We start from the raw sequence: 17,731 nt of genomic DNA, 5'->3' as shown, positions 1-17,731 counted from the left end.
GACCAATTTATAAAGTATATGATTATCTAACCACTACGCTGTACATGGGAAACTAATACAAAATAATATTGAATGTAAATGTAATAAAAATGAAGTAAAAATATCTTGAAGTGATCATATTAGAATTCTGAGTTCCAAAGTTTTGAGTAAACCATAGAAGACTGCACACACTATAGCACAAAATAGATGAGTTTAGCTGGGGTATCCTTTCTCCCACTCATAGCTTCCTTCCATTTTATTGTTTCTGGGATGCAGTTTATGGTGTTTTTTAATTGATTTTAGGAAGAGAACATGGGAGTGGGATAGAGAGTTAGAAACATTGATAAGAGAGAAACATGGATTGGATTCCTCCTGCACATCCCATACTATAGATCCAGCCACAACACTGTGCCCTGACCCTGAATCCAATCAGGGGCATCTTGGTTCTTGGGTCAATGCTCCACCACTGAGCCACACTCCCTGAGCTATCAGATGTGATGGAAATTTAAGCCAATGGACTTAAAAAGCAACAGTATAGTACTTATTACATATTTTAAACAATCTCCTTTATATTTTTCACTGGTTCATAGTACATAGGTCACATGGTACATAGCTAAATTAGTTGCCCAATTCAGAGGGAAGACTGACAGAGAGACTTAAGTCAATTAAAGAATAGAAGAATATTTTCCTAAACTCTTATTGTTTAGTTGACAGAATCTATTTATATACACAATTACATATTTAGACAACCTCATTTTACATACAATATATTTTTCAGAAGTGGAAAATCAGAATGGACCAGAGAATTGATGAAGAAAAAAAACAGAGTAGCAGCAAATGAACTCCTACCTCTTTTTGAAGTTGAGTAATCTCTTTTTTCCAAGCCAGGCGCTCTACTTTTAACATGTCTATGTCATTCTTAAACCTTTGTAAATCTTGCTGTAGTTCTTCATTTACATATGCTCCAGGTGTTCTGTCACTGTGCTGTGCAGAGGAATGCTCATCTTTTAATTTAGAGTCCACGCTTTTACAATAATTAGCACTGCAATGATCTGCACATAATGGCTTCTGGAACAAGTGTTGATTTGGCTTTGTTTCCTTATAAGTATTTGTAACAGCAGGCATATCGTGGCTTTTTATTTCAATCATGGGTTTTGTTTCATTGCAGCGGACAAGCCACAAATCAAAATGGCTTTTCGGATCACTAGACTGAGGTGTAGGTCTGGTGCCTAATTTCCAATCTGTGGTATTTGGGTTCATATTTTTTGTCATCTGCATAGCAAACTCGTGGTCTTCTCTCACTTCAGATGTAACTACTGGAGTCCTTACTTTTTTACTTTCTGTATCATTATAAAAACTCTCCTCATTTTTGTTTAAAACGTGTTCAGCATCAGGTTTGTGATCATTTTCAGAATGTAATTCCTTTTCTCTTAAACAAAGCTCAGAAGAAGAGGACCAGGAAGAGTCTTCCGGGGACCCAGGGTCTGCATGAGATGGAGGAACAATTTTGAGAGTGGTTTCTTCTCGTTCAGGAAATGTTTGTAATGCTGCAGAGACAGACATTCCAAATGCATCTTTCCCCGCACAATCAAGCATTTTACTTGTCAAATTAGAAGGCATTTGTCTTAAGCTTGCTCCTCCTTTAGAGTTAACACGTGGTGGCTCTTCCTCAGGGCACTCAGGCATTTTTAATTTTACAGAAATTCATGTGACTTCTGCTTTGACTCATCTTTGGAAAGTTGTAAATTCTTCCTCTGCTCTAATGTGCCTTGTTTGATGCACATTTCCTCATCCCTTTGCACAGAAGAGTGTCCTGAATATGCAGATATATCCTCTTTGTCACATGCCCTATTTATTTGTGATTCTTGAGACATTTTTTCCAGATGCAAAGGTGGAAGATGAATATGCTGCCACTGTGGAGAACAGTATGGAGTTTCCTCAAAAAACTAAAAATGGAACTCCCATTTGACTCAGTAATTCCCAATCTCAGGAATATATCCCAAGAAACTAGAAACACCAATCAGAAAGGATATATGCACCCCTACGTTCATAGCCGCACAATTTACAATAACTAAGATTTGAAAACAGCCTAGGTGTCCGTCAGCATATGAATGGATTAGAAAACTGTGGTACATCTACACAATAGAATACTACCTTGAATGTGAAAGTTGCAGTGATCAGAAGCCCAGCCTTACCTTCACTCTGGGAGACCTCAGATACCACCTGGGAAACTACAGTCACAATGCCCAGGGACCAGCTGCCTTGGCTGCAAACCCATGAACAATGAGACTCCAGCATCCCTGGACGCAGGTGCCTAAAAAGTTTGTCCAGGGGGAGTCAAGGTGGTGGCTGAATACGTGAATAGGTCCTGCGCCCTCTCACAGAGCATAGAAGAAACAGCTGAATTGAATAACATCTGCACAGAATTGGCAAATTAAACACAGCTGGTGAGGCAATCTATGAATGGAAAGGTCAGAGATCCCCTGGAGAGGGGTGGGATCAGGGATCTGGGCTGGAGGGAGAAACACATGCAGCTAGAAACACGCTACACTAAGTCCACAGCCCTTGGGTTCAGTGTAGCCCTCGAATGTGGAAGGGGGTCCACAGGGCTGCTGGCAGTGAGGGATCTAAATCTAAGCCCACAGCCATGGGAGTCTGAGCGTAGAAAGGCAGCCTGAAGTTCTATACCAGCCGCACAGTGCCAGGGGAGAGAAAGATGTGAGTCAGCACGGTTGTTCTGTCTTGATAACTTCCTTGCTGTTACTTGCTAACCCTAGTGCATAGGATCTTTCAATAAAAACACTCAACGAGACTGCAGGGGAAGGTGGTTTTTATGGAAACTAGGTAGCAGAATAGGGAGAGATGAGCAGGAAACCAGCTCTGGGACAGTTTGTCCCTCTAATCCTGAACAGACTTTTTCTCCTGAAGACCAGGCTCCTCCTAGCAATGCAGCAGCACCCAGTCTTGAATGCGGCAGGGCAAAGAAGATTCTAAATACCCCCAGGGAGCCCGAAGGACTGGGTTGAGGGGCTATTTGGTTCTGGAAACTAAAACAGAAACACCACCAACCAGGGGCCGTGTCAGAAATAGATGCTTGTGAAAATATAACTGAAAGCAGGCAGAAAAACAGTGGGCAGAATGATCTCACCTGCTTGAAATCAAGGCTGTGGCCTATGACACAGAGGAGTGGTGGATCACTGGGAAATTCAACACTGTGCTGACTACCTGACAGGAAACAGACATGGCAGGCAGAACAGTAGAAAGGGGTCTTAAACCAGCCCCCAGGGGTCATTGAAGCTCCACTGAAGCAATAAACTTCACTACTTCACTTTTTTGTTTTTTATCTTTTATTAAGAAACTAATTTTTTCTTTTTCTTTCTCACTTTATTTTATTTTTTTATTATTATACTAGAGGTCCAGTGCAAGAAATTCATGCATGGGTTGGGGGGTGTCCCTCAGCCCAGCCTGCACCCTCTCCAATCTGGGACCCCTTGAGGGATGTCTGACCACCCGTTTAGGCCCAATCCCAAAAGGGCAGTCGGACATCCCTCTCACAATCCAGGACTGCTGGCTCCCAACTGCTCACCTGCCTGCCTTCCTGATTGCCCCTAACCACTTCTGCCTGCCAGCCTGATTACCCCCTAACCACTCCCCTGCCAGCCTGATTGATGCCTAACTGCTCCCCTGCCAGCCTGATCGCCCCCAACTGCCCTCCCTTGCAGACCTGGTCCCTTCTAACTGCCCTCCCCTGCTGGCCATCTTGTGGCAGCCATCTTGTGTCTACATGGGGGCAGGATCTTTGACCACATGGGGGCAGCCATCTTGTATGTTGGAGTGATGGTCAATTTGCATATTACTCTTTTATTAGATAGGATAGCCAAGATATGGAAGCAACCTTGGTGTCCTGCCATAGATAAACAAATAAAGAAGATGTGGCATGTATGTGTATACAGAATGAAATATTTCTATGATATAAGTAAGAATGGAATCTTGCCATTTACAGCAACATTGATAGACCAAGAAAGTGTTATGCTAAGTTAAATAAGATAGACAAGGTCAAATACCATATTATCTCACTTACATGTGCAATCTAAAATACCAGAAACAGACCCCATAGCTACAGAGCATAAACTGATGTTGCCAAAGGGTAGTGAGTTGAGGAGACTGTTGAAAGAGAAGAATATGAAAAATTAGTGCAACCTTCCAGTTATAAAACATGTAAGTCACAGGGATCTAGTGCATAGTTCAGGGGACGTGTCCATGTTATAATAACTTTGCACAGTGATAGAGGGTTCCCAGACTTATCATTGTGAACATGATAAGGAATGCAAATGTCAAATGATTCTATTATACACCTGAACAGAATATATTGTGTGCCAACTAAACTTTAACAAAAAAATTATAAAAGAAGAAAGATCTAGTGCTTTCTGTGGTACTAAAGACTCTCATAAGCCTGCCTTAGCTACATATTCACCTCATTCCCAACCATTCCCACAACCCACACTGGGCCCCATCAAAAGAGTACTGCTCATAAATCCCTCAAAGCTCACGTGTACACCTTAGCCCTGGCTCTGCTGCTCCTGCTGCCAAACCCATAATCTCTATAAATATTCCTCCTGCCAAACATCACCCTTCTGCCCCTTTACCCAGCAAACTGATTCACGGTCTGCGTGCTTACTTTAAAACACAGGCACATTTTAATATTTTTTTATTTTTAAAACTTTTTTAAAAAATTGATGAGAGAGAGGGAGATTGAATGAATATTGGTTCCACTTACTTATGCATTCATTGGGTGATGCTGGTATGTGCCGCACCAGCACCGGCAGGTTTGGTGAGCCTGAGGAGGGGTGGCGAAGGATTAAAGACAGACGAGAATACAGCTGGAGCTAGGTCAGACGCTGCTTCTCTGATGGAGAGACAGCGCCATGGCCTGCAAGCCAAGTCTTTGTTTTATACTCACAGCACACAAAGCAAAACAAGGGTAGTGGTCAACCAGTTTACAATGTTCTTGCAAGTTTCACCTTGTTTTGGCAGCACTTGCTGCACCTCCCACAGCCCATTGGCTACCCAGGAACAAGGGAGGACTATAAGGTAAAGCTTAATTTTGCTAAGAAGGCTCAGCCCTCCAAGCTGGGACTTGTTTGTGGCCCTGCCACAGGTCAGTCTGAGGCTTAACCCTATAGCTGCTCCCTACAACTTCCGTACAAGTTCATCGCAGAAATCAGACTTTTTAAAAAGAAAATGTCCACTTATAATACAAACCAGAGGCCTGATGCATGAAATTCATGCAAGGGGCTCGGCCTTCGCAGCCTCAGCTGCCTCGTGGCCCTGCGGCACCACCCACTGGTTGTTCCGGAAGGTCATTCTATCTTCTGGTCTAATTAGCATATTAGCTCTGTGTTATATAGGCTGCTCAGAAATATAAATGTTATCACATTTTGCATTTATTTTTGGCTAACATAAGATCATATTCTGTTTATGTGTATATATAACCAAAGTGAATTTTTTCTCCTTAATACATTGCTATTTTAAGCAATGTTGAGTAAAACAAGCTATGTAATTTATCTAAGTATTTCATAAAGATATTTTAGTATAAATAGAATTGAAGGGTATATGGAATATAGATATATTTTTCTTTTTTAATATATTTTTACTGATTTCAGAGAAGAAGGGAGAAGGAGAGATAGAAACATCAATGATGAGAGAGACCTCCATGAGGATCGAGCCTGCAATCTGGGCATGTGTCCTGACTGGAATTAAACCATGACCTCCTGGTTCATGGGTCGACGCTCAACCACTGAGCCATGCCAGCCAAGCTATATATATATTTTTTAGTATGGTACTCAGCACCCATTGCCTATTTCAAAAGTCAAAAACAACTTAAACTTTAAGCAGCAGTATAAAGATGTTCGCTGGTCATCTTCACAAACTTTGTGGATGGAAAATATTATTTTACTTCTCTTTTAACTTAAATTCCTTTTCTTTCCAGGGACACTAAATATTTTTCTTTACCCATTGGTCACTTGTACATATGCAAGAAGTACTTTGTCCATTTTCAAATTAGAGTTTTTTCTTGTTGATTTCAAAGACTTCTCTGTAAAATACATACTTTTTCTCTGATACAAACATATTGCAAATATTTTGCAAGTATTTTTTCTTTTATCTTGCTAATATTATTTTCTGATAGAGGTTTTGAAATTTTTATATTGCTCAATCAACCTTCATAAATCTTGCTTTGGAAGTCTTTGCCAACATAAAAAAAAATGTATGAATAGGCATTTGTGTTTTCTTCTGGTACTTTTCTCATTTTGTGTGTTTAAAATTTTTAATATAAAATTTATTTGGAGGATATAAAAATCTAGCTAGTGTTCTCCAAATAATTAACAGATATTTCTCCACCATTTGTCATTGACCTTTTCCTACAAATATAAAATGTCACCAGGATCGCATTCTAAAGTCTTATATATATTTGGGTGTTTGGGCATTTTCCATTCTGTTCCAAACATTTACCTGACTTTTCAGGTAATAGTAAACAAACACTTTGTGGAAATTTATAGCACGTTGATATCTAGAAGGGTAAACCTATTTCTACTATACAAAAATTTTCTGAATTTCAGCACAACGATAAAAGAGAACAAGTAACTCAAACATTTTAAACCATGTTTGTTTGGTTTGTAAAACTGATAAACATAGGAAGAGCACACATTTTCAGAAATGAAATCTTCCTAATCAGGACCACAGCCATCTTCCCACTTCAAATTCCTTCTGAGGTCCCTCAATAAAGAACATACGTGTGCCCTGGAGTGGCTCCATAGGTGAGTGTTGACCTATGAACCAGGAGGTCATGATTGGATTCAGGTCTGGGCACATGCCAAGGTAGTGGGCTCAATCCCCAGTGTAGGGCCTGCAGGAGGCAGCCGATCAATGATTCTCTCTCAACATAGATGTTTCTATCCTTTTCTCCCTCTCCCTTCCTCTCTGAAATCAGTAAAAAAAAATTATTTTTAATAAAGAATATAGGTGTACAGTGATATACAATGGCTATTGGATTTTACCCAAAGAACTTTTAGCCAAGAAGTTGATCTTTGACAGGAACTATCTCTCTCATTATGCACTTATCTATAGCATGTAACATTATGGTATAAAAATGTGTACATCAAATACAAAATGATGTATTTACTTAATTTCTTTTCATTATTTATAGGTAGTTAAATCACTTAAAAGTTCTCAGTAAAGTGTTCTGTAGGAGGAATTGTGAATGAGTCCTTACGTTTTTGCTCATAAAGTTGGTCTGAGTGCTAGACCCCAGGTCAGGTGTCTACCAGGGAGGTGCTGCTTGGCCCCAAGGACGGAAGTCAGCCCAGTGCACTGGCTGACAGGAGGCTGCTCTCCAGCTGCTGAGCCAGGCAAGGGCACGCCTCTCCCAGACCCACCCACCTCCTCCCAGTGGACCCCGGGCACCAGCTTCCCAGTCTCTATTATCTGCTCATCTTATCTGTCATTCACTCCACTTATCTTGAAAAATAGGATTTGCTTCACTCTCCACAGGCTGCCCATGATGGCTGCTTTGTGGATCTCTCCCATCACGTCGTCTTCAACGTGGGGCCTTCTGTCTCCCATGAAACTGCTCCACTGGGAGGTGGGGGAGTCCATGGCCGCCAAGCTGGGACTCTTCCGAAAAGAAAATACCTTCTTCATGGCGGAAAGTCAGGGCTTCTGATAAGCTTCACCCTTCCCACCGCTTTTCGCGCCTCCTGAGCCCAATACCAGCTCTCTAGCCAACCAACTCATGCCACAGCATTCAAGCAGGGCAGTTCGGCAGTTTAGCATCTCTCCTCTAGGAATCATAGTAATTAAGCAATGGCCTCTGACATAACTGCGCATGTGCACAGAGCCTTGTGGTCAAGGGCAGCCAGAGCCCATGCCCAAGGCCCAAGCCTCTCAAATCTCAGGAACTGCCTGTGGGCAGGTGTGGGTTCTGTTCAAACATCCCTGGGAGTTGGCTAAGTGTTTCCAGACGCTTACAAAGGTTACTCACCCCAGTGAAAAAGCAGTCTTTACCTAAGACCAGGCCTAGGGTGGTGTGGAACTTCAGGATGCTCAAGGTCTGGTCACCCAGAAAACTCCCCTTGAAAACATGTCTAAATCTCCCAGTGCCCTAGTTTATCTGTTCCACATTCCTCTGGGCCTCAGCCAACCTCCAGGGATCGTAGGGGATGCAAGAACAGAAGGTTGTTTTCATGGTTTCAGAGATGATGTGAATATGTGTCTGCAGGTGCAAATTTGTGGGAAACCAGTGCCTGTTCTCCAGAGGAAATAAAAGCTCTTTCCACATGCCTCTCAATTTCCCCTTGGCCCACCTCTTACACTTACATTTTCTTTCTTGCAAATAAATGTTTAATCAATCCAAGATTTATTTTGGAGCATGGTGTTAATGTTTAAGAACTTTTTCTTTAAAAAGGCTATTCACCTGTCACAAACCACCTTTTCTCACCAAATTTAAAATGTCACTTTCCTGTGCATTAAATTCTCAGGTTATGTTTTTGGTTTTGAAGTTTTCTGTTCTCATCCATAAGTGGTCTGTTTCTTTTGCATCAGTGATACCGCTGTAATAAACCCAGTATAAATAACTGCAGAGGAGCATGTCATTTGTGCAACTTTGCCAGGAAACTGCAATTTAACACTCCCAGGGCTATTCCCCGCAGATGGCAGCGGGAAGGGACTGCACAGGGGAAGAGTAGATGCATGCTCAGTTAGAGAAAGAGAAATGGAGTAGCAGAGGAAAGTAAGTAACATAGAGGGAAAGGGCACATGAGTTTATTACTCCCCAGCGTATTGTTCCTGGTGGTATAATGTGGCTTAATCAAGTCCAGGGTGCTAGGCTACTTCTAACTTTAAAGTATAGGCCTTTGAATGGAAATTTCAGAAAGAGAACTTTTGATCCCTTGCATAAGCCCCCAGTGGCAATTTTCCTCTGGCCTTGCTGAAATACTGAATGACACATGGGCAGTTCTAACAGAAATGCTGGCTGGCAAAATTAACCGAGGTTCCGCTAAGAAAGCTGTCATGTTTTCCAAGTGGTATTTCCTGCCCGCTTAACATGTGGTGAAAGGTCAAAGAAATTTAACATCATCTTCAGATCATCAGTACGTAATAATTTTTACAATATTGTTAATATTTGTGTCTTTTCTGGGTATTTGGAAGACTTGGGTTCATCTCTGCCTTTAACTAGAACAAGGATGACCTTGAATAAGTTGCTTTTACCTCTCTGGACCTGAGATAATTTACCAGCAAAGTGAGATTATTGGACTACATTATGTCTGTCATTAAAATAGCAATTAGAATTAAATAATTCTTTGAATTTGTTCTGTCTGGAATGCCAATAAAGTTAGAATTGCTGATCACTAACCAAAAAGAATGGAGAAAACAATAAATATAACAGATATTGTTAGATTCTGAAATATCAGTACTTTAAAGGCCGTTTGTTTCTCTGAATACAGTCAATTTCTGGCCTATAGATGGCAAATTTCCACTCTGTTGAAAAACTGAGTTGATGTGCCCAAGTTTGAGTACATCAATATTAGATTTCAAAATTCAATTGTTATTTCTCAAGAAATGTAACTTTGTAATATGGATGACTTTATGACTTAGTTACTTTACATCTTAAACACAATACTTACTAAGTGATATTAATATCCATTACATTTTTTGTATTTTTATATCCTAAGAATGTATACTGATTGCCCACTCTTTTTTTTTTGCCTTTTTTCACTTACAAGTAAAATTTTCTAGATATCTTCATATTATTCTTCCAATAAGCTTTTTATAAAATTCATTGCTATAAATGACTGTTTAATATGCCACTTTGAATTTTTTAACCATCCTACTTTCAAAAAGCATTATTATTTTCATTTACTTCTAATACTCCTCAACCTTATTTAATTATTTTTATACCTAACACCTTTTAGTGATTCCACAAATATTATAACAAATTAAGTTTTTATTTCATAGTCTATGGCACCAAAATCAATTGTATAGAACCTCATGCGTTCATTTATAGGCAATAGAATGATCTTAGTAATTCTCACCTCAAAACACAACAATCCTGCCAAAACCGGTTTGGCTCAGTGGATAGAGCGTCGGCCTGCGGACTCAAGGGTCCCAGGTTCGATTCCGGTTAAGGGCATGTACCTTGGTTGCGGGCACATCCCCAGTAGGGGGCGTGCAAGAGGCAGCTGATCGATGTTTCTCTCTCATCGATGTTTCTAACTCTCTATCCCTCCTCTCACTTCCGCTCTGTAAAAAATCAATAAAATATATTTAAAAAAAAAAAAAAAAACACAACAATCCTTATTAACATAATTAATATTTTAGTGTGGAAAATATATACATATTTTATATTAGTCCTGTCATCCTAACTGGCAAGTAACTTAAAGTTTAAGTTTTTATTATACATTTGAGTACATAATAAATGCCAGGATTTTAGGCATTGGTACACTGATTGTATAGTAATGTTTATATGTACTAGAGTTGTAATTATGAGATTCAAGGCTTTTGGAGGAAACTGCTGTATATTTGGAAAAGCAACAATTAGATTTCTTTTGAGAAGAAAGGATAGCAGCACTAAGGTCTGGCATTTAATGACCTATAAACAGAGTGACGTCAGAGGAAGGGCAGCATAAGGGCGCATCTATCCTCTCCCCCTAACATTTCCACAAAATAACCACCTGTAACTCAACAAAGAAGTCCCTGCTCAACACAGATGCACTCCTGAGAGACCTGCACACTGGGACAGCTCAGGTGGGCTCCTTGGAATAAGCGGGGAGACGAGAGAAGGGAGGGAAGCTGAACAAGGGATAGTGCAGCAGCCTGTCCACAGCGCAGCTGGGAAAGGACAGCAGCAGTTACAGGCATTTTCCTCAGCTGGTCTGGACCAAGAGCGAGCTAACCCAGCAAGTGGCTGGGATTTAAACTGCTACATTTTCCCTTAGAGATAACATCTAAGGTTAGTGCTGTGGCTTCTGTTTCTGGCCTTCCGGGCCAGCCCTTCCCTAGGCCACTTGTTCCACACTAAGTTCAGTCCAATTGGACTTCCACATTAATAATCTCCAGGGGAAAGACAAGCCGTAGCCAACGTTTGCCAGTTGAGAGAAGGTAGAGCTTCACTAGCCACGGAGTCAAGTAATCTCTGTACACAGAAACAGAGGTTTTAAACTCCTTGAGGGTTTTAAAAGGAATAGGCTCATGTATTTGCAGTACCTGCTCTGGATTGGCAGGGTCTGGTCTCTCTATAACAGGTTACATTGAAAATCCTGCAACATCCTCTCCGGCTCACCTTGCCTCCCTTAAGGTCAGCTGTAATGGAGACAGCATCAGTGTGGAAGTTACTTTCACTTTGGGTCATGTGCCTGCATCAGGCCATAAAGGCTGGGCAGCTAGGGTCATTTCCACAAAACTGCCAGCTAAACCTTCCTCATCATCTGAGTCATCCTGCTCACGGTGATGCTTGTCCCGCTCTGCCTCCAACTCTAGCTCCCACTCTTAACTAGGGGGTTAAACTTTATCAGGTGGTCTTTGGACTGCTGTTGCAGGAGCAACAGGCAGAGGGGGAGGTGGTGCAGAGGGGGGAGGTGGTGTTTTTAGAGATTCACATCCTTCTACTGTATGTTGCAGAGCCATGGCCACACCCTGCTTAGACATTCTTAAACTCTCCTGTGCCAGATCAAGGCAGTCACGAATTAGAGACCATAGTGCAAATGTAGAAACAGGAATTTTTTCTGGACCTTCTGATGTGTATTGGTCATGCAACTGCTTTCCAACCTTTTCCCAGGTCTGTAAGTTGATGGTTCCCTTTTCAGGAAACCAAGGGTAAGTTTCATTAACAAAACTCAAGAAATTAAGGATTTGACTACACTTAATAGAGCATTCTCTAGCTTTGAGCATTGTCTTAAGCATTTGAGCACAAAGGTCTCTCTCCTGAGACCCTGTATTTCCCATGTTTTACACCCAGCTATACTAATCTGCTCCTTCCCTCACTTCTTCAATTCGTTGTGCACTCCTCAAAGCATCCCCTCATTTTATTGCTTCATGTTCCCCTGTTCTTAGGTCCCTGTTTGGGCACCAGTTCTTCCATGGCCAGTGCAGCTAGAGAGTGAATGAGACCTGAGTAGGGCAACTGGGGATTGAGAAAAAGAAAGAGACAGACACAGAGACATTAAGTAAAGCTGGGACATGTGGGACACTGTTCTCAAATGGAGAGACTGTGACCCGGAGCTAGTGCAGTGCTTTTATTATGTACAGCATGATACTAGGAAGTTTCACTAGAGTTTAAGACAAAGGAAATTATGTTAAGTCATGCTTAAAGATTAAGCTGCATTCTTCCTTTTTGTGTCTTCTTGTAATTGTCAGGTCTGCCTGAGCCTGGATAATTGCATCTGCCCCTGGCATCTGAGTGAACCTAGATAATGGCACCCAACCCCTGGTGCCTGAGCTAAAGGTCAGGACTGACAACATTCCTCGCCTTTGGTAAGGTATGTTTCCAGGGCATGGCTTTGCCGACACCGCTGTATTCAGCTGATGACCTTTGCTAAAGTGCTCTCCCAGGTGCTCTCCACATAACTTCATATATTTTATATTGTATATACTTATGTAAATAGAATTCACCTATGCAAGATAGATTTTGATGTAGTTTTCTACTTTGGATGACATTATTGAAAACATATATTGCCTAGCTAACGCTGTTCATCAACACTTTACAACTTTGTTTACTTTAAAAAGTATCATGTCTCTTTAAATTTTGTTTGTGTGTGCTACCATTTGGTTTATTACTTCAGACTCTTTAAGAAGGCTTATTTTCATTCTTTAGCAGATGTTGACCCTGCCATGTGCTTTGCGATCTCATACACACTATCTTACTTTGCATCTCCAGGTTGTATATTTGTTAGCTCTCTAGTGACTTTCTGATAAAGCTTGTTTTCTACTTATGTAAACAAAAAACCTTAACATGATTGAAGGAATAATGATTTTAATTTAATGAAATGTTGACAATCATGGCTACATATTGTACTCTATTATTATGGCCAGACATTTCAGGTGATATGGTAGAAAGGCTTCCATACTTAAGACTTAAAGGATTTTAGTTTTATAACACAGAAAGTACAACTTGGACAGAGTCCAAGAGTAACATTTGTAAAGCACCATGTAGGAATTAGGCTCAGTTTTTAAAAGGAAAAGCACTATATATGTATACCCATCCCAGTTTGTTTTTAAAATAGCCAGGATGAAAGGCCCAATGGAACTGGTAGGTGCTTTGGGAGAGAATGCAGAGAAATTTAACCATCAGTTCACATGCTGTCTTAAATACATACCAAGCACTTTTAGCCTTTTGTGTTTGTAGGGCTCTAGCGCATACTGATTAATGTTAGTAGGGAAATCGTTTTTAATCTGTATTTGAAAATATTACAACCAAATGTGTCACTATTTGAAAGTTATGCATAAGCCTGACCTAATTTTTTAATGACCAAGTGCATTGATGATAAATATCTTGCATGCATAAAACATTCAAAGTGAAAGAGACTTTAATGTAAGAGTTGGAAACATTCATAGCATTGTTTCAGGTTTCACATGGCCGCTAACCTTTAAAAAACTACCACTTGTTATGTTTTGGTGTGGTATCAAAGAATATCCACAATGATTTGAAAAGGCTGTTAAAATACTCCTCTGTTTTTCAAGTCTGTATATGTGTGACATGGCCAAATTTTCTTTATCTACTCAAGCACAACAACAAATTACAAAAGACTGAGTACAGAAGCAGATATGAGACTCCACTATCTTCTATTAAGGCAGACATTACAGAGATTTGTAGGGAAAATGTCACCTTTTTCAATGTGGCACATATTAGGGTTTTTGGCCAGTGATGCAGGCTGTGAAGGAATTCACAACTAAAAGAGGAGATAGATGCAGAGAGAAAGTTTATTTTTACTTTCCCCTAAGGGAAAGGGCCCTTGTATTGCTGATCAATACAAAAGCAAAGAACAAAAACTGCCTTCCCCTTCTCCCCTTTTAAAGCTTTAGCTGCTGTTGCTAGGTGACAAGGAAGTGAGGGAGATTCTTTGGGCTGAAATTGAGCAGACATTAGGGGGGTTGTCCATTAGTTCTTCAGGAGACAGTGCAGGCAGATGTCTTAGGGAGGCGTCTTATCCGAATTTTTCCCAAGCCTGTAAAACATGCTTAGAGTAAAAGTTATGAAGAGTTCAAAAGAGGCTTGTTTGAAGGGGAGGAGAAAGGGAATTTTTTAGTAATTATCCCTGAGTTGTAAACCAGCAGAGAGGAGATGTATGCAAGAATGTAGCTTTGAGAGGAACTTGTCTTGCACTTTGAACAGATGTGTTGTTTAAGTCAAAGGAGCTAACAATGTTGGGGTTTAATTACCAGGTGCTTCTCATAAATTGTGGAAGGCTACAGCAAAGGAAAAGAAAGGCCTTTTTTCCTGTCCTTACAGTACCTATTCAATATTATTTCCTGTTCTTACAGTACATATACAATATTATAGCTGAATATTACTCAGCCATAAGAAAAGATGAAATACTGCCATTTGCAGCAACATGGATGGATCTTGACAATATCATGCTAAGTGAAATAAGTCAGATGGGGAACATCAATAACTATATGATTTCCCTTACATGTTGCATATAAACTGAAAACAAAACAAAACAAAAAAACAGAGGTCAACAGAAACTCATAGACACAGACAAAAGTATGTTGATTACCAGAGGGAAAGGGGAGTTGGGGAGGTAGAAACAGGTAGAGGCAGTCAAATGTGAGGTGACAGAAAGAGATAATTTTGGGTGATGAACACAATGCAGAATATAGATGACTTATCATAGCATTGTACACTTGAAACCTATATTCATTTATTAACCAATTTCAACCCAATAAATGTAATAAAATATTTAAATACCATCTTTTACAATGTTTTTATTTTTGAAATATAATTATTTTTTCATTAAAACATTCATTACTAGAGGCCTGGTGCACAACATTTGTGCACTGGGGGAGGGGGGGCTCAGCCTGGCCTATGCCCTTTAAGCAGTCCAGGAGCCCTTGCAGATGTCTGACTGATGGCTTAGGCCCACTCCCATGGGGAGCAGGCCCAAGACGGCAGTTGGACATCCTTAGCGCTGCTGCGAAGGCGGGAAAGGCTCCCGCCACCACTGCTGCGCTAGCCAGCCATCAGCCTGGCCTGTGGCTGAGCAGCTCTCCCCCTGCTGGGTGGGAGCACACTGAACACCAGCGGGCAGCTCCTGCATTGAGCGTCTGCCCCCTGATGGTCAGTGTGTGTCACAGCGACTGGGCATTCTACCGTTCGGTCACTTTGCATATTACCCTTTTATTATATCGGATGTTAACATAATAGTTTATAATAGATTTAAATGAATTAATAGAATATTTAAAAGTTTCCATTTTGTTTGTTGTTTTTGTTTTAAATATATTTTATTGATTTTTTACAGAGAAGAAGGGAGAGGGATAGAGAGCTAGAAACATTGATGAGAGAGAAACATCGATCAGCTGCTTCCTGCACACTCCCTACTGGGTATGTGCCCGGAACCAAGGTACATGCTCTTGACTGGAATCAAACCTGGGATCATTGAGTCCACAGGCCGACGCTCTATCCACTGAGCCAAACTGGTTAGGGCTCCATTTTGTTTTTTATTATGCTAAATATCAGTAGAAATGATTGATGTAAAAAATGCCTATTGGAGATTCTGAATAATTTTTAATAGTGTAAAGAGATTTTAATAATGGTGTTCTAGACTAAAGAATCCAAACATATTTAGGAAGTAAGCATAGTTTTATAACTCAAAATGTACATGTTTTGACTTAAAGTGGTATTTTGATTTGAAGTGTTTTTCAAGTGGCAGTGTTAAAGTAGGTTATGTGGTTATCAGACTTTGTATTATTTTAAGTCATATTTTTTGAAACATATCTAAACTTTCATTTTTAATTTATGTCTTTAAAATACAACAGAGGAAGCATAAGATGAAACAAAAATTTTCAAATCTGTATCGTTTTTGTGTGGAACATTAAAGTTTTTTTGTGTGTGTGTTTTTTTAAACCGTGGCTAGTTTTCTGAACAAGCTAAATAAGGTATAAATGCTAAAAAGATGTATGACAATCTGGAATATTCCTGGTATTTTACATATACAGAATGACTTAAACCAAACAAAAACTTTACTTAAAAAATGTATAATAGTACAGGCCATTGTCATTTTAGAATGTATGTGGATGTTAATCCCTTGTAATGAGAGCCCTTTGCCTATTAGTGGTACTTGTTATGTAGCATCTGATGGCCATATGGTTAGTGAGGTTTAGGTTTTTTATTTTTTATTTCTTTTTGAAAAGCAGGCGGTCACCATCAAGTTACTCGGAGGCCCCTGGTTGGGTTAGGGCGGGCGCTGTACAGATCACCTCTGAGCAGGGCCACCTGCTGGCAGGTTTTGAGCCTCACTCCCTGCAGGCTGAGCTCAGCCTGGCTCCTCCCCAGTGGCCGCCCCACAGGGGTCCTCTGGCTGCACAGGATGATCTGGTGCTGAAGCCCCTTAAATCTTACCCCTGGACTAGGGAGACAGAGTTGGGGTGAGCCTCCTGTGTTCTCAAGGATAGACCATATGTTGGGTCAGAGAACAAGCATCAACAAATTCAAAAAGATTGAAGTTATTCCAAGTATATTTTCTGACCACAATGACATGAAATTAGAAATCACCCACAGAAAGGAGGTAAAAAAACAAACAAACAAAAAAACACCTACAAATACGTGGAGATTAAATAACATACTACTAAAAAATGACTGGGTCAAAGAAGAAATAAAAGATGAGATCAAAGATATATAGAGACAAACAAGAATGATAACAACATATCAAAACCTCTGGGATGCAGCAAAAGCTGTAATAAGAGGGAAGTTTATATCACTACAGGCCTATCTCAAGAAACAAGAGAAATTCCAAGTAAACAACCTAACATTACACCTAAAAAGACTAGAGAAAGAACAAAAGCAACCCAAAGGAAAGCAAAAGAAAGGAAATAATAAAAATCACAGCAGAATTAAATGAAATAGAGAATAAAAAGATTGTAGAAAAAATTAATAAAACAAAGAGCTGGTTCTTTGAAAAGATTAATAAAATTGACAAACCCTTATCTAGACTCACTAAGGCTTGTCTTTCCCCTGGAGATTACTAATGTGGAAGTCCAATTGGACTAAACTTAGTGTGGAACAAGTGGCCTAAGGAAGGGCTGGCCCAGAAGGCCAGAAACAGAAGCCACAGCAGTAACCTTAGATGTTATCTCTAAGGGAAAATGTAGCAGTTTAAATCCAAGCTGCTAGAGACTGAGAACAGGCTGCTGGACCTGCTCTCTACTCCCCCTGCCTTTCTCCAGCCTCACATACCTATACATAATTTTCCAGTCTTTATTAACTAAAGACTTTGGAACATTGCTGGGTTAAATGATAAACATCTAAATATTTTAAGATAGCATACAATACTGAAACATTGATTGATAGACAAGTTTGAATTTGCCTACTCTTAGTTTTTATTACAGAATGTTCCTTGTACTTTGTTGAATATATATTTTCTTGAAAGTAAGAGTGCATTCCAAGTGCGTTCATAAATGTTAATCTAAGAAATGCTGGCTGTTTACTTTTTGGTTATCATTGCAAAATTAAGGCTTCTAAGAGTGAAGAATTCTAGTACATTTT

The sequence above is a fragment of the Plecotus auritus genome, assembly GCF_963455305.1.
Source record: "Plecotus auritus genome assembly, chromosome: 1".
NCBI classification, from domain to species: Eukaryota; Metazoa; Chordata; class Mammalia; order Chiroptera; family Vespertilionidae; genus Plecotus; species Plecotus auritus.
This window is presented reverse-complemented; position numbering follows the sequence as displayed.